General features: G+C 39.4%; 1 protein-coding gene across 4 annotated transcripts in view; it reads right to left on the bottom strand.

The window, feature by feature from the left end:
* OTUD7A (OTU deubiquitinase 7A) overlaps positions 1–18,505 on the bottom strand; it is a 101,951-nt gene that overhangs the window by 48,928 nt on the left and 34,518 nt on the right. For all 4 annotated transcript variants that reach the window (XM_063413080.1, XM_063413079.1, XM_063413083.1 and 1 more), the window contains exons 3-4: positions 14,261–14,378; positions 13,605–13,709 (exon numbers count right to left, since the gene is read on the bottom strand). The gene's annotated coding sequence lies outside the window, so the exon portion shown is untranslated. The remainder of the gene's footprint in view (positions 1–13,604; positions 13,710–14,260; positions 14,379–18,505) is intronic.

The following is an 18,505-nucleotide window of genomic DNA, read 5'->3' as shown; positions in this document are numbered from 1 at the left end:
AAATCAGGATTTAACCACCCAAATCTTTTTATCATGGGAAACTTTCCTTCTGATAATGCTTTTAAAACAGGTAAAACTATAACAAGATTCACAATTTTTATGAATTTGTAAGAATTAGGATACAAAAACAGAACATAGCATTATTTCTTGTTATTTCCTAAAACACATACACAAGTAACCGAGTCTCAGTAGATAATGGTTCCTATGCAAAAATTCCCAGTTTTCTGTGTGACAACTCAACTGTAACATGAGTCAAGTACCTAAATTAACAAGTGTTAACTTACCCAACTCTAACTCAGGTGTATGTGAACTGACATACAGGAGTTAATAAGATTCCTACCTCTTTTTTTCTTCATTGTGACAGTTTTCTACAAGAACCATAAATCTGACCCAAGTATTATCTTCAATTCTTTGTTGGAACTCACTTATGCATGTAGCACACCACAGATACCCACACACTGAAGCAGATAATTTCAAAGTTTGTAACAGCATAAAAAGCACAATTTCATACATTGCAAAGGAAATGTAGTCAAACCACATTCACCTGTGACCCTCTCTTTATCACCCTCAGGGAACTTAAAAAAACCAGCTGTGACACCCTCAACTTACAGAAGCAGTTTTTAATAACTCTTAACACTTTCAAGTGTACTTGGACTGCAGGGGATAGAAATAACCATCAAGTGTGACTATGCCTCCACATTTCCAGCTGTAGGATATTAACAAACTGAAATATCTACACTATGAAACTCCTGTTTGCGATCAGGAAATAACTAAAAACTCTGATATCCAGCCCTCAAAATCAAATGATAATGCTTCTGCCAAGGAGATGTAACTTTTATCGTTGCCCTGGAAATAAACAAGCAAAGTATATTGGGTTTTTTTCAACACATATTAATAAACAATGATTGAAACATTTTTATAGTTTTGTTCAAGACATCTGCTGCACAGAGTAATAAACACTTTCCAACACTCAGCCTACTTCTGCTGAAAGAGAACTCACCTTGTGTGTTTGCAGTAATTTTTTTAATATATCACAATTTACCATTTAAACTAAAATAAAAATTATTCCATTTAGCTTGTGGTTGTAAATAAATTATCTAAAATATTACCATGGCTACTGTAATGGTCAGGGCACAAGGGCATGCACACAGCTCAGCCCTTTTCAGCCTTTCTCACACATGCATTGGAGCTTCAGCAGTTTAAGGTCAACCCTAAATACTGCTTACTCTGCTGTATTTCCTTGTATAGGGGGCCAAGAAACTGAAGAATGCTCCCTCTATGACCCCAAACTGGTCTGTGACAAACTATACAAAGATATAACAGCTCAGAATAAAATTATCATGGGATACGAAAAGGTTCAGGATGGAATTTCAGTTGCAATTCTTTCATCATTCTTATTTTTTTACCTTTGCATGGTCCCTGCAACAGCTTCTGTGTGAAATTAGCAAAGAAAATGAAACACAACCTGAAGATGCTACATACATATTGCAAACCAAAGAACTCAATCTCCAGCAGGTCTTTTGAAGGTAAGAGTCTGAGACAAAATCAGCTGGGGCCAGAGATCAGACATGTTCTTTGTTAAGAATGAATATCCACAGTAACTCTCATTTTTCCCTATTTTTATCTGACATTTCAAAGTAGTCACTAACAAAGAGCTGAAGAAGCTTCCTCCACTCAGTTTCTCGAAATATCTCAATTCTCTCCCAAGATGCTCATGCACTGCTTGTTCTGAACTCAAAAGGGCTTCCATTTTCCACTTCTGACTCTGACACAGGACTCAAATACTTCCTACAATTTTCCCAGCAGCTTAGGATCAGCTGCACAGTGCTGAAAACCTCTGCCAACGCTGCTGAATGTGGATCAGGATCTCCCCAAGTGTGAGCACATCTCAAGTGTGTGCTTGCTTCCATTATTTTTGTTGCATACATGCACACTAAAGTAGCTCTAAGTCCAGATCTAAATCACCACCTTCTGTAACATCAGCTTAGTGCTTAGATTCTGTCAAGAATTGGCTTCTTCAGTGCAAGCTCTATATTCAGTACAAGGCTTGCCCGCTGCTCACTGGTTCTTTGCAATTTTTTAATTTAGCTCAAGCAACATATGAGGGAGAAGATATCTCTAATAATAGGGAAGCAATAATATTCAAGAAATAATAACAAGATCTCCAGCAGGAAAGGGTTTTCATGATAAAGATGGCCACTATTGGTACTAGTCTTCTTAAAGACAATGGACAAGTACCAAAGAAATGAGAATTCTATTCCAGCTATGGAACTGTGTCTATCTGTGTCCTGCAGACGTCTCTGCTGAAAACTGTGGGGGGAAGGATGCAAAATTTGACACACAGCACCTTTCTACAGCTCAGCTACAAAAGATCCATGACTGTTTCATGTTCTTGCAGATCCCTGTGACAGTTGTCATTCCCCAGAGGAAGGCAGCACCTCAATGATCTAACTTTTCAAAGTGCCTGAGCACAGTCTGAAGTGCTGGTACAAACCCAGTTTCTTTTCTGAACATTCATCACTTGAAATCTCTTTATAATCACTGCATGAGAAACACCTATTGCTTTATCTATGCCCTAAGTTTGTAGAGTCTGTCACAAGTTACTGATGAAGGAAAGGATTTCTCCTCCTGCTAGAAGAAAGCCTTACTGTGACCAGTGTTCTTGCATGTGAACACATCTCTCCCCTTCCCGGCTTATGCCACTTTGACTCTGAAAATGTGTGCAGTGGATTGAGCTGACAGGGATATGAAGGCAGAAGCTTAGAGGACATCAAAAGTGTTAGCAGTGTGAGCTCTGTATAAATAGTCTTACTGATACAAGTCTCCAAGCATCCTTTATCTTCTTGTACACAGAGATTAGAGGAAAGCTCAAATGCTTAATTGTATGTCAAGTGCACAGTCAGCGATTAAGGGTTCAGTACAGTCTTTAGAAATGGAGTCTGCAGCACATCCATGCCTCGACAGAGACAATTCAGCTGCTATTTTAACACAAGGCTTGACTGTCTGTTACTCTTCACGTTACATTGTTCCTCACATCAAGGCAAAACACATAATGCTGATTTCTCCACCTTCCTCTTAAAAATACTGATCCACTCAATTGGTTCATCCCACAGCTTCAGTGACAGACTGATGAGAAAGTTTTCTCTCTTACAACTACCCTAAAAAAAGCAACAGGATTGAAGTTCTGAAATTCAGATTATGTACAAAAAGCAAGTCCTTGTAAATCCTTAGGTGCACATAAGATAGAAAGAATAGCGTGTTATAAGCAGGCATTCGTTTAACATGCTGGAACTGCAGAAGCTGGAATATCAGCTCAGTGTGTGCTGATCTAAATGAACTCCAGCAGGGAAGAACACACACAAAATGCAGCAAAACAGAACTGAGTAATTTCTGCCCAGCCCTGAGACTCCCACCCTTATTTCTGTGAAACACGATGTTCCTCAGTTACTGCATTTAGTTTAGAAAATGAAACTAAGTAGAATAGACTATTTAATTCCTTTTCATCCTAAAAAACCCCTATCATTAAATATCTCCAAGATTTTAAAACAGCTAGAGATACAAATGAGGAAATAAAGATTTCAGACATGGCATCTGGAATGATTCATTTCACAACATTTTGAAGATACATAATATAAGTATAGCAACTGAGTGTTTCTCTTAGACTACATAAGTTGTTGAAAGTCCTGCAGTAGGAAAGTCATTCAGTGAAGTGAATGTGAAATTATCTAGTATTAAGAATGGTTGTTAATCAAAAAGCTTTTTAAAAAATGCCCTAAACAGTAAGAAAAGTCCCTCTTTCATTAGTCAAATAAATTTGGTAACACAGACTTAGTTTTCTCTAGCCATAAATAAGCTGTAACTACCTCTACAGTAATGGTTTTTTCGTGTAATTCAGGCAATATGAAAAATAATAATTAACAGGAAATACTCAGGCTAAACAAGGAGAACTAAAAGCTGATGAATCAAGGAAAGCGTTGCAAGGAAACATGCAGCAGAATTGTACACACAAAAAAAGCAAATATTCCAAGTTTGATGTTAAAATAGCCTAATTTCTGATCAAGTTCAACAGGATTAATGGATATTCAGCATCTCTAAGAAGTAGCCCATTAGTTCTAATTGCCACTGTCGTCATCATCTATTATTGCATTCTATGGAAAAGCAGGACATGGAATTAAATAGCACTGTACAAACTAGGGAATTCATAATGACAGGAAAAAACATATGGAAAAGGCTATTGATTGCAAAAAAGAGCCTGGGGGTGGGGGCATAAAACCCTTCACTACACTGAATATTAATGTCTACAGGCAACAGCTAAAAAAAATAACAGTGCCTGCGTTTTTTTAACTTATGTACCAAATTCACACATGAAAAGAGCACCTGTAAACTAAATTAAGAACAATCTCTACTGAAATAAACAGCCTATCATGGACTCCCAGACAGGAAAAAGAGAGGAAAATACAAAAGAATTTTCAGTCTCCTCGAGCCTTAGCTGACAAACATGATGACAAGATCACTCTCAGGAATTAGGACATATTCGCAGAGCTTACTGCAAGCTTCAGCATATAAATATCTTTCAATTTAATCTGCTGCAGAGAAAAATATTTATATATTTTTCAAACATCTGAAATTGAATTCTGAAAGGATTTCAGAAATACCTGTAGTTTCCCCTGCATTTTGTCATAAAAGCCTTGGAAAGTTGACAGATACATTAAAAAAAATCCTTTAAGCTATCCAAAAAACTATTCTCTTTCATACTTTTTTTTTTCTTTATTTTAAAGACATTGATCAAGCTCCTCTGCTTTGCTGCTGATCAGAAGGAAGATGCATAGCAGAGCTGATTGGGAGTTGTTGCTGATTATTTTTAGAAACAAGTGTTTCAGCACTTTGGACAATACCCACTGTCAATTTATTAGAAATTATTCAGAAACTCATGGCAGAAAAATGGCTCTGCCTGACTAGCAGGGCTGCTTATGAGCCAGAAATGCAAGGAGGGGACAGAGAATTCTGTTACTGTTGGTTCAGAATAAAAAGTTGGGGATGTGGAGCAGTGGGATATAAAAGTGGGAATGTGGAACAATTTCAATGAAGATCTTTGAGTTTATTTAGGTTTTACATGAAGCACAAATGGCTGTGTGGGAGGGAGGGAAAGAGAGAAAATTATGATTTGATGCAGGGAGTTGGTCCCACAACAACAGATCAGTAGTGTTTGGGAAGACAGATGCTCAACAGACAGACAAGACTATAAGCCACACAAAAGGAATTTAAAAAAACCCAACAAACCCCAACAAAAATAAACAAAACAAAACCCCACAAAACAAAACAAGCCCCTCAAGTCCCCCAAAACAAAAATTTCAACCAAGAAAAAAAACACCAAAATACAATGAAAAAGAGTTTGTTTGATACCATGGTCTTCCATCACCTGCAAAAACCCAACTGTATGAGCTTTTCAAATTGGTGGCTTAAGGAGGGACCAACCACAGTGCAAGAAGCAGAACTCTCATTTCCCTGCTTAGCTTTGCACAAACCTATTTAAAAAAATGATGGCTCTGTTTTTGATGTCAGACACTTTGCACTAAATCAGTCAGACTGCCAGACAGGCAGTGTGTGCTGCTGTGGTTTAACCTCAGCCAGCAGCCCAGCCCCACGCAGCTCCTCAGCCACTCCAGCAGGACCGGGGTGAGAATTGGTAAAGGTAAAAGCTGGAAATCTCCTGGGCTGAGATGAAGATAGTTTTACAGGGAGAGCACAGGAAAACAAGGAATCAGTTCAGTGCTTCCCATGGTTGGGCAGCTGTTCAGCCATGCCTAGAGGGCAGGGCCACATCCCACAGAATGGTGGCTGTGGGAGACAAACACCATCACTCCAAATGTCCCCCCTTCCTTCTTCTTCCCCACTTTATGTACTGGGCATGAGGGGTCTGGAACCCCCCTGTGGTCAGCGGGGTCGCCTGTCCTGGCTGTGTCTCCTCACAGCCTCCCGTGCACCCCCAGACCCCTCCCCAGCCTGGGAGCAGGAAAAGCAGGAAAGGCCTTGGCTCTGTGTGAGCCCCACTCAGCAATGACAAAAACGTCCCTGATCATCAACCCTGTGCTCAGCACGAATCCAAAACAGCCTCATATCAGACAGTGTGAAGAAAATTAACTCTAGCCCAGCCACACCAGCACATGTGCAATATTCACTCGAGTCAGCTTTTCTCTTATGTACAAATGTTTGGGAAAAAACCTCTTGCTTTTCTGTTTGCTGAACCAGTTGATTAACCAGCAGTGTTCTCCATTTCATGACAGACAGAATGAGCTCATTTCTTGGAGTCAGTACACACTGAAAAGCAAACTACCTGTGGGGAGTTCACGATACTTAAAAATGTAAAAAGGTACAAGCTGAACTTTACCCAGTTGATAATAATTTAGTTTTTCAAGTACTAGCTTCAAAGTAAAAGTGGTATGTCAAGAAAAGAAGGTCACCACCAACAAACAGTCAAATATTTCAACTTGGATCAGAACTAAACTCATGCCACTGGTATTTGTGTTTCAATTAATATAGAAAAGGATGTGCTACACAGCAACTACAATTTTCTTATGCATAGCAACAATGTTTTCTGCAATGATGTTCTCTATAGATTGGAGACTTTAAATGTAAGGAAGAAAAAAAAAAGCCACTTCCATAAATAGATTTCATCCAAAAGAGATTTAGTTGCAAAGAACTTCTTGGGCAACTTCAAACAGTCCTGAATCTGACCTGTGAATTTTCACACAGCTTATGTGACTGGATATCTACTCCACGTCCACAAATCCACATCTGCTTGATTAAATTTGACTGTCAGTCTCCTGAAGTAAAGCCACAGCCAAATGGCCCAAAGTTATACCAACAATCTCCAGTAGGTTGAAAATCTGGCTCTGTACCTTCTCTGTAATTCAAATGATAGAATTTAAGCTCTCAAACAGGAAGACATTCAGAGAATTCATATTATAATTGCAATTGCTACTTAAGAGATAAGCAGTAAACGTTCCCATAATACTTTACCTCTGGAAAGTCAGACACTTAATAGAATGTCACCCAGCCTGTGTCACCCCTGAAAGCTGACCTTGGAAATCTTCCTGTCCTATCAGGCCTTCCACAAACCACTACAAGAATTTCCTAAGGGACAGATTTGCTCACACTGTTCTCAGTTCTTGCCATGAACTAATCCATCTGTTGAACACTGAGGTGAAGGCACACACATCTATGGGAGCAAAGGCTTCAGCAAGGGCCTCTTTTTTTCCATGTGGAGACAGAAAGGTAAGGACTGAAGCTGTAGTGTATTGGGTTTCTTACTGGAGAAACCTGGCTGAAAAAACACCTCAACAGCTGGAACTGTATCACTTTGCCTTGCTGACATGGAACTCAGCAATGAAGTGATGTTTGTCATGGAAAGATTGTAGGCAGGTGGGCAGGCTCACCATGCCTGGGCTGAGCAGGAAGAACGGACAGCACGTACTGCTCCAAAGAGTGCTGATGTGCCAAGGAAGAGCAGGGAGGAACTGCAGTCTTTTACCTTCTCCTGCATCTGTATTTTAAACAGCCTAAAAAACACTGAAGATTTTTCAGCTCCCTGCTCATTGTAGGTAAAGGCGTAGAGATGAAATTTGGGGTTTAGCTTTTGTAGTACTTTTGCTCTCCCTTCTGGGCCTTGGAAACTTTCTCCTGGGCATTACTCAGATGACTATGAAGTCAAACAGCACAATGTATATACTGTGTACTCTGAGGAGAAATAAAGAGAAACACTCAGGCCTTATACATCATTTGCAGTGTGCCACAGGGCTTCAGTGAAGATAAAATATCCAGTATTCTTGCAGAAGGCCTTAAAAATAGAAAAACAGCCTTGTGATTGTGAAAGCTAGGAATAAAGTTAATTACAATAGTACATCAGAAGCTGAACCAACAAGCATAAGCATGATAAGCCACATACAGTCCTGTGATCCTCCAAATTTATAAATAGCTCCAACATTTTTCAGAAATAGAAGTCAGATCTCAATGCTGAAGGTGCCAATCTCTTCAGTTTTATCTGGGCCCATCTCTCTACTTTTGGTTATTAACACCACACAAGGATCAGCATGCTTCAAGGCACACTTATAATCTATGAATTCACAGAATGAATAAACCAGTTCCATGTGCAGAAAACTTATCTGGGAAATCCTATCAGTTTTCCAGGAAATTTTTCTGCAGCAGAGAGAAGGAAGCAGAAGGAAGCAGAGAGAAGAAGGAATCATTTTCTTTGGATTTCTGTCCTTTAATACCCTAAACTTGCGCAGCCACCAGCACATCCCAGAGTTAGCCCAGACACATGCATGCACTTCTGTCGAACAGTGTAAAAAAGAAGTACCCTGCTAATTGCAGGGATTTTTTTCTCCACCAGCCAAACCTTCACAAAAGAGTCAATTGGCTTCCTCTTGGGGGGCACCTCCTCTCAGTGATGCTTTAATTGTCACAAGATTCAAAATTGTATCTAATTGTCTCATCATAGCATTGAGCAATCCAGCAGATGCTTTCAGAATCAAGGAAAAAATATTGACATGATTTTTTGTATGCAGTAAAACCTCTGTGAACAACAATTGCTGAAAAGAGTGTAAATCTCTCTTAATTTCTGCATAAAGGGAAAGATCATTCCCTCACAAAATAAAATATCTCACCATAAAAATTCATCCAATTACTCACATAGCTTTTCAACCAAGACATTTAATAAGACTTCTTTTTAATCCCTGCCTGTTTAATAAGACAGATAAGACATTTGGTAGTTTATTATACCACCAGTGCACAATTCATTTTTGTAACACAGCAACAATAAATAAAATAAATGAAACAGTCAAATCTCATAGCTTCCAGTAAAACAATATTTGGAATATAATTACATGCAGTGCACATTTTGCAAAGGATGTAGACTCAGTTCCAAATTTAGCAAAATGTGACCAGGAAATAAGTGTCTGGGACTTCATCACAGTGTTTGTTTGACCTTTTTTAGTCCTGAAATTTACTATTTGCCAAACGTGGTTTCAGCTTATAAGAGTGTTAAGGCTTCTCCAGTCCTCTGTAAAAAATTAACTGCTCCATGAAGAGATGCTTGTAGAAGCTTGCTGGTCTAATTTACACTATAACATATTTTAGTTACTCAAAACTTTATTCTCTCTGGGTAAAGTTTCCAAAGATTTTAAACATCCATGTGAAACAAATGATGTCAGTTTTTCATGCTTTAAAGATAAAGAGGTAGCTCAAAAGAAATGTGAGAGGAGATGATTTACTTGGAAACAAGGTATTTCTCTGTCTTCTCTATGGAGTGGCTTTCTTCTTTTAGCAATACAAACAGTGCCAGCTTCTCCAGCCTTATGCTGTCTGCCCTTATAGCCATTAAAAACACAGAGAGATCAGGCATGGATAGCTTTGTCTGATTTACTGAAATCCTTCCTGGCTTTGCAGGGGAGGTAATTCAAAACCACATGAATTTACTCATAAATACAACTCTGAATGAACTTAGGCTGGGCCATAATTTAGTTGTGCAATGCTAAACCTCTACCACAGAACCCATGCAGCATCTAGAACAGACATATTTATTTTGAACCATTCTGATTTTAAAGGTTTAATACATTAGAAATCAAAGAGTTTCTAAGCATGTTATCTAAAATAGTAATACCTCAAGAGAGATAAAGACCACACTTTCATCATGCAGTCGCTGCCTCTATTTTTATCTGCAGACACCATGCTGATATGCACATCATATTATTAACAGAAAAGCCAGTGGAATAGAAATTCTCATGGACTTCATGCCAAATAACTACAAAAGGAGTGTAAAAATACTATTAAAGTATGCTGCATCAAATACTTACACTGTATCCTTCTAGTGCTCTATATTGGTAATTTTCACAGATTAACATTCTTAGAAGAAGATCTATTTCTATAGAATGACAGGATCTTACCCTAAACTGAACCAGTCCATATTTTTAAATTATATTTATTTCCTGATAGTTACATTGTCCAGTGTGAACGTTTTTTTAAAGAATGTATTTAATTCTTTTCACCCAGGTCTAGAACTACCTACCTCAGAAAAATACATTTACCGTGAAAAAGAAATCTTCAAGATGAACAAAAATCTCCTGAAATTCCATGAGAAACTGCCTTGGACACTACTGGCTAAGAGAAGAAATACACTGGCCTGAAAAGCTCTGTGAAGTTTGTGCTTTAGAGACATGGTAGGAAAAAACAGGATTCAAACAGTTTGGGCAAAAGAGAATGAATCTCATTTCTCACTGTGGAATAGCACTTAGAAGTATTTTACTCTACTTCTAATATATAGCAAAAGTAATTTGATTTCATGCAAACTGAGTAAATTGGTTCAGTTCACAGTGACAAAATAAGTGATGAAAGCTGTGAAGGCATGGAGCAGAGGTAAAGAGCACTAACTAGAATGTTTATGTTTTCTACATCTCCATGTTTGCACTCAGTCACAGTATGCACCTCATGCCACAACAATATTGTTGCTATTATGTAATATGATTGTCTGATAATAGACAGATATTAAATAACCAATCCAACTAGAAATTAAATCTCAGAACGACAGAGCATTGCCTGTAATTACAACACAGTTCTACTTCCACCCACGTTAGGCAGAGCTGCCCAAGTATCCTAATGCAGCAGTTAAATCTTTATTAATTGTATCTTAATGAGGATCCTAGGACAAATTCAATATTGAAATTCCGACTATAATCAAACGGTACATCATCTTAAATCAGCCTAAAATGAACAGTAACTGCCAGCTGATGAATTCAAGAGTGAGCTGCTCCTGTAGTGGCAGGTAATGTGTCCCAGTTACTTGCAAATCCAAATGCCACTGCTCTATAATAAGCCAACTTCTGTAAAAATACTACCACAGCAACAACCAAGATGGCACTTAAATAAAATGGAATAACATTTGTGCCTTAGCACTCTGACTACAAGTTATAGTAAGTGCATCAGAAAATTAAAAGTGATAACCACCTCCTCACTCCAGGAAGGTTCTGGGACATGGCCCACATCCCAGAGAAGGCAGGTTCCTAACAGCTCGTAGGCAGCAGTTTGTTGTGCTTTGCGTGATGCTGTCACCAGCCCTGCTGGCAAAAGCAGCTGCCTGATGCAGATGTGTAAAACAAACTAGAACCTGGAAATTCCTCTGCAGAAGAGGAGCACCTGGGAGGCACTGGGAGGGAGAGTAAGAGAGACCTGGGTTTATTTACAAGCCAGAATCCAACCTTGCTCAAGTAGACACTGAGCTCAGTGGGACCTGAAGGCTCCCCACAGTTCATGACAGCAACACCACAGCCCCTGTGGCTGGAAGATTTGGCCATCTAAACCAGGGACACACAGAGAAATTAAATTCTGTGACGCTGATAAAAGGAATATCCAAGGATCTATTTATACAAAAACAATTAATAGCTTAAAAGAGACTTATACCATTAAAAAAATTATGCAAGGTGGAATAATAGATAATTGAATTTCTTCCTTTTTTCTTCAAGTCTGCAGATTCCTTGGTCTACTCTAATTTTTCCCTCTTCTGGACCTTAAAACCCAAAATCTAACAGAAATATACAGTAGAATTAGACAATTCAGATGCCCAAACATGATACACTGGATCAATTTGGTTTAGATGAGATACTTAAGAGTGAATAGTATATACAGGGCTAACCAGCATTACCTGAAATCAAGGTTGGAGAAGGTAAACCACATGAGCCATGCTATGTTATGACTTCTGAGAACCAAGTTTAGAATGTTTTTTCAGTTCAATTAGGCACAAAATGAGGCAAAATTAAGAGTCTGACTTGTCTTATGCAGGCATTGCTTATCTCTATTTAACTACGATCCCCAGCAAGAGAATGGAATTGGCTGGAGCCACTGCCCCAAATCAAATAATCACTTTTAAAAGATTAAAGAAGCCATTAACATGGATTGCCTTTGTCCCAGCAGAACAGAGCACTGCAATCTGCCCAGTGCTGGTGATCTGGCAAGGACAAATCAAAGTAGTCTGACACCCAAGCAGAGAGACAGGGACTTGCAGATGCTGAGTGCAGTGTCCAAACTCACAAGGACTTCTGAAGAGACAATGGTTCCAAAGGAAAAATTCTATATTCAACACATGGATACGGCTGCCTCTCCATGATCAAAATGGATACTTAAATAATTCTCAGCAAGAATCCCAAAGGTTTTACTAATACCATACTTAATCCTCAAAAGCTTAAATAAAATCCAGTATGCACAGAGGAGGGTGGAGCTTGGGAAAAAATTGTGCATCAGCTGTAGAGAGAACTGATGAGCTCAGCAATAGTTCAAGAGCCTTAAGACAGTTTGGAACATCAAGTCCCACTTCTGAAAGGAAGAGACAAAGAATCTGTGTTGAAGCAGAGACAGACATAGAATCTATGTTCAAGCAGAGACCTATGGCAGCCAGAGACAAAAAAACCACCAAAAACCAACAACAAACCACCCACCCACCCAACCAAAACCCACCACACACACACACACACCAAAAAAAGTCCCCAAAACAGCAAAAGAACTGGAGAAATTCATGCCTGAAGGTAGGAAAGAAAGATTTGTGGATTCTAACTTGGCTTTTTTGCTTATCCACACACAATCCAGTCTGTTTATATGCATTTGGTATGAAGGTTTGCTTGAAAGTAAACATTTTTCAGAAGATATTATATTTGTTTTTGTTTAAATTAATCCTGAATTAATTCAAAACTCTCATATTTGTAGATGCATAAGTGCTGAGGCCTATCTGAGTGCAGTAAGGGGAAACCCTCTGCCCAGAAGCTTGGCCTGATGCATCCGTACAAGGTACTGAAATGATGTGCACACTGACATAACACAGAAGTGGGAGGCTCAAAAACTGGAGAAAGGAAGGCAATAAAGAAGGCAAGGCATGAGACAGAATTGTCATCATGAGGAGGAGAGAGAAGGGCAATGCTTCTATAGCAAACTATATTTCATTACTCCCTATTGCTGTTAAGAGAGTTCTTTGCAGTGAATTCAAACACAAGGTTAAGCTTCAAAATTAGAAACAAATCCATGAAATGAAGATACCAGGGCAGATACAATGTCTATGCTGCAGTGCTGTGGACTGTCAGGAGTTCTGCTGGGCCTTCTTCACAATCACCATGAACAATGACAGAAAACCTAATCTCTGCTAATGGAGAATTAATCTCTATGGAGTATTTTAGAGGGTGTTTAGTAACCCAAATTAAAAATACAGTTCCCATGTACCTGATTTTATTATAATGTTCAAGACAGATGCTGTGGTTCCAAACCAAAACTACAGGCCACAGTTTCTCATACTTTTCATCTGTACGTGGTAAAGAGTAATTCTTTTCAGCTCCATTCAATTTGCTGCTTTAATTTGCTGAAGGTCCCCCCAAGCACATTTGTGGACTTCATGTGGCAGGGGAGGCACAAGCAGTAGGGAAGAACCTCTCAATGCAGCCCGGCTGCCAAGGAAGGGTTTGTGTAACACAATTCCAGGGAAGGGGGAGTTCTGTGTGAACGGTTTGGTCGAAGCAATGCAGCGACACTGAGAAGCTCTGCAGCAAAAACAGGGACAAAATCTGACTCACCATGATAGGTTCTGCTTGCAAAAGTCTCCCTTCCCTCCTGCATGCCCTAACTCATTTTGGTGAAGCACACGAGGCAGGCATCCACAGCAGCACACCCACCTTCTCCTGGGAAAGGACAGAGAGGTCAGCAAGGAAAAGGCAGCTCAGGGCAGGTATCAGCTACACCAGCAAACAGCAAACACTGTTCTGGTCACTGCCCTGACCAGGGGGTCACTCTGGGGATCTCCTCTTCAGGCCTCACCATGGGTTACACCACGTTATTACACAATGAACTGCTAAGAAATACAAAAGCAAAAACTAAGCCCCAAACAGCTTCTGCAGTGACACATCACCTGCAGCATCAGTTTAACATGGCAGCGATATGGATGGTTTTAGGGACTTATGCAGCATCCAAGCTCTAGGAAGCACAGAAAAAGGTTCATTTAATGAGTAACAGTGCATCATCCATCAGCTCTGGGTAGCCACAGGCAATAGGCATGCTGCTAGCCTGTTAATAATTTTAGTTGGTTTCTCTGGTTGGCTACACTTAATTGCTGTCAACATGATAACAAATTAAAATTTTTGTTTTCTTCACCACATCCTTATGCCCAGCAATCCAAAACAACAACCTGGCAGATGCTGATTTGAGGGGTGGAGGGGTGTTTGTAGCTACTCACAGGAATGAGGTAGGTAGGCCCCTTTTTCTGTTTCTAGTATGTTTGCCTATTTAGGAAGGCAGGAGGCAACTGTCCAGCTGATTTACTTCTGATTTTGAATCTCTGCAGTATCATGTGCCTGTGAGGATGGAGAGAAGAACAAGTTTTACTGTTTTATTCCAAAAGTGACACTAATTTACTGTTCTGCATCCATTTGTCATACCCACTACACACTCTGACCCCGGAATACTTTTCTGCAGCATTATTATGAAAAGATAATTCTATGCTATCTACATCAGATGGCAGCTTCTTAGGAATCCCCTTAGCCCCTTTCCTGTTTGGCTTAGCTAAACAGAGGAAATACACCTCAAAATCCAGTTTAGAGGGCTGGTTTTCTACCAGTCTGACCAGTTCTGTCAGTGGCAGAAAATATTCTTGTAGATACAATATATTTAGTCCTTTTCTACTTATGAAGAATTCACCTGCAGATTGAAAACTACTCATTTTGTTCCAAAAAAGTAATATGATTTTAAAAAAACCCAATAGCCCCAAAAGCAACAAGCACTGCAGACTGATCTAAAAGAATCCTCGATATTAATTAAATTAACTATGAAGCATAGACAGAGTGACTTAATGAGCTTTAACTCAAGTGTTTTGCATCCTGACTACATGTGAGCATGCTGTCATTTATTTATATAGCTTTAATTTGCTTTACCTGCTAAGAGAGCAAAAATGACCATTACATACTCTTCTTTTACAGCCTGTTTAGCAATACTGTGACTAAATATTTTCTCTGACACTGACTAAATATTGCTTCTCCATTAGTGTATGCATCATTAATCAAAGTCCTAAAGCATAATCTAAAGTCTTTGGGGCTTTCATTCTTATAATATTTAAATAGTAAGAATATGAATTGTGAATTCCCACAATTCTTACAAGCTATATCCTAGTTACACTTTCTCCTTCATTAAAAAGAAAAGCAAGTTATGTATTTATGTAAGAAAATCCATGTATTTTTCAAATGTATTTCCTTTACAAAAAAAAAAAAACCCAACCAAAACCAAAAAAACCCACCAAAAACAGACTAACAAACCTTTTTCTATTTTCCTTTTATACATATACACTCTCTTAGCTGTATTTTTTTTCAAAGTATATGCTGTTGCACAAATTTATTTCAACATAACACACCCTTGCTTGACATTTTTAAAGCCCTTAGACACTTCCTGCTCCACAGGCTGAGCTGAGCTCACGTGGTGAACTCATGCCAGCCACCTAGAATATTAAATGCCACTATTCTTTGGAACTGAACTGAAAAGGGAAAACAACCATGGTAACCTGACCAGAGAGAACTCAATAATCTCCATATTCATACAAAGAGTATTTCCAAGTGGTGGTGGTGGTCACAAAACCAACATATTGAAAATTTAGAAAATGAAGATACAACTCCATGCCCTTGGGAATTTACATGCACATTTTAACAAATTCCTACTGAATTTCACATGCAAAATTTTACTGACATTTTTGACTAAAGGTAACACACCTTTAATTCTCAGCATTATAGGAAACAATCCAAAATGCCAAATTTAGACATTTTAAAGAGATTGTCCAGATACTTTTTTCACTCTTGCCAAAGTATTTTGGACTTCTAGACTTAAACATTACCCAAACTTCACCTCAGTTTCACAGTGGTGTTATTGTTATGTACAGATTGTACAAGTACAGGTAATTACGCTCAAATTCTCACAGGTGAAAAATGGTGCCCAGGATCTGTGAGTTCATGTGATTCCTTTGCAGCAGCAGCATTTCCTTCACACCCATTACAGCCACGGCCACAAATCATCGGGAGCAAGTGGAGCACCAGCAATGCTGCAGTGCTGCAATCCTGCTCACAACCCTCCGTTAGAAACAGCACACATGGAAGGACTGCTCAGAGTGTCACTGGCCAGCAAAGTGCCTCTTGGTCTCTCTGAAGGCCCAATAAAAACAGCTATTCCAATTGCAGAAGTTAAAAGAGCCAGAACAAATCTCTCTTTAGACAGCAAAAACCTGAAGGGAAAAATTCAATTCATGAGGGGCTGCAAAGAAAAGTCTCTTGTGGTTTCTCTGCCTCCTGCTAGCACCATCCCTGGATGTTTGCATGCATCCACTGGGTAATAAAACAGAGATTAGGAAAATGAGAGGAAGAATATTGGTGTCATCCTAACTGGATTTAACTCACATGACAGCACAAATACTGGGCATGGAGATACCGAACATGTCTTTCAATGAGGAGGCTAGAGCAAGAGCCACAGCTTCTTAACAAGTGTGAACTATGGATGTACATGAAATTGTAATTGCCAATACAAGCAATGAATTTGACCTCAGTATTCAATTCTACATTCAGCTATTTGATGACTCATCCATAATGAAAGAAAAACAAATGGCACTAGAGTCAAACTGAAACAATCACAAGAAAATATTTCTGGAAAGAGTGTGAAACATTTACAGTAAGTTCCTATAAAGGTTGTTAATACTTTCAAAACTCAGCCTGGGTCTTGTTTATGGCAGAACCCAAATGTGACAATCTCTGATGACTCATGAAGGTTTTGGTGACAGAAGCATTGTCACCAAGATATTGGGAGCTTTCTGTACCTTCCCTTTAGCTCCCAGAGCATGTGTCACTTTGAGGCAGCTGTCTGGTTGTGTGTCAGCATCTGCAGTAACTGCACGAAGTCACAAAAAACACACCAAATGTTTGACTGGTCAAAAGCTAGACACACCTTTTTACAAGGGAAAACTCTCTTTTTAATTAAGATCTTGCACACTACACAGAGTTCTTTATCACAAAAAGCAAAGGCACTTTTCCAGGCCCATGCTAGAAACACACCAAATCTCAACTCTCGAGTTTATCAATTATCTACATTCATCCTCCGAAATAAAGTAAGTACACTCTGAATTGAACCAACAGTGGATGTTGTCCCCAATCTCCACCTCTCTGCCTCACAGCACTTTCCCAGCAAAAGTGCTCTGCACTGACTCAAAAGTGATGCTAAAACCCAGAAGCTTGAACAGGTGGATTCCTTTCTTCCCTGCACCCCTGGTTTGGGCCATCTGGTGCCAGCTGCTCTGGTGATTATCTGAATGGTCTGTAAACATGGCTGAGAAATCAATACAAAATCATAAAGCTTGTTTTTGACTCCCCAGTACTGTGAACACCTACACTTTATTGAACATATTAATCTTTTAAAAACCCTATTAAATAAGTAGCTCTTTTTTTCCCCTAGCCACTGAAAGCTCAGAATTTACAAATGAGAATGTATATTCTTCATTCAATCATTCCTAGGTGGCAGAAGATGAATGACTTTTGACGTGTATATTCCTAATTTCTGATAATTTCTAGTTAACTTATCTGCCCTAAATTTCTGAGAAAAAGCTACTTCTGAATCTTATACACATGCAAAGCCCCCAGCAGGAACTGAAAGCCATCAGCAAAGCAATTTACAGGCATATAGACACTTCAGTGACTTGCAGTAGGAAAACCTATTGCTGGAGAGCTGCACAAACTTCAGCAATTCAGTGAGTGCACTGCTGCTAACAGAGCTGCCCCTTCTGACAGAACACAAAAGCAAACAATTGAAGTTACTCTCTTACACTCTGCACCAAGCACCCAGTTTGCTGACTCCACAGGAAAACACAGCCATAGCTTCACACTTCAAGACATTTTTACAACACTTCATCACCTTCATAGGGACAGCTTCACCTTTTCAAATAATAAATGCAATTTCACTTTTAAAAGAATCCTATTTCATTAACTGCAAAACACACCTCTGGATACAAAACCTGACAAGCTCCCACCCCAAAACTAGACCACACAGTACATATGGATTCCCAAAGACTCACAGCACAAAGTACAATCTCCTATTGATTTTAGCTTCATCTCATGAGACCCATTTTCCTTTAAATCCTATTTCACCTAATAAAGCCATTTTCCTGTTGCCACTCTCCTGATAATGCTAAAAAAACCCATGTCTTAGAGGTTAGTGAGAGCTGCTTGTAAAAACTGGGAAGCCGCTACTGCTTTATATAATCACAGAACCATTGTTTCTCCTCAGTCACTCCTGGGAACTGAGGATTGAGGGAGAAGAAGGGGGAACAATGGCCTGGCTCCCCACCACGGTACAGCTGAGCCAGGGCCAGGGGCTGCCCTCAAAGAGCCACTGGTGGTCCAGCCAGGATTCTTCTGGCAGCTTTTCAGGGGTGAGACGTGGGCAGGAGGAGGAATGGAGC

Source organism: Prinia subflava, chromosome 15 (genome assembly GCF_021018805.1).
Source record: "Prinia subflava isolate CZ2003 ecotype Zambia chromosome 15, Cam_Psub_1.2, whole genome shotgun sequence".
In the NCBI taxonomy this organism is placed as follows: domain Eukaryota; kingdom Metazoa; phylum Chordata; class Aves; order Passeriformes; family Cisticolidae; genus Prinia; species Prinia subflava.
This window is presented reverse-complemented; position numbering and strand designations above follow the sequence as displayed.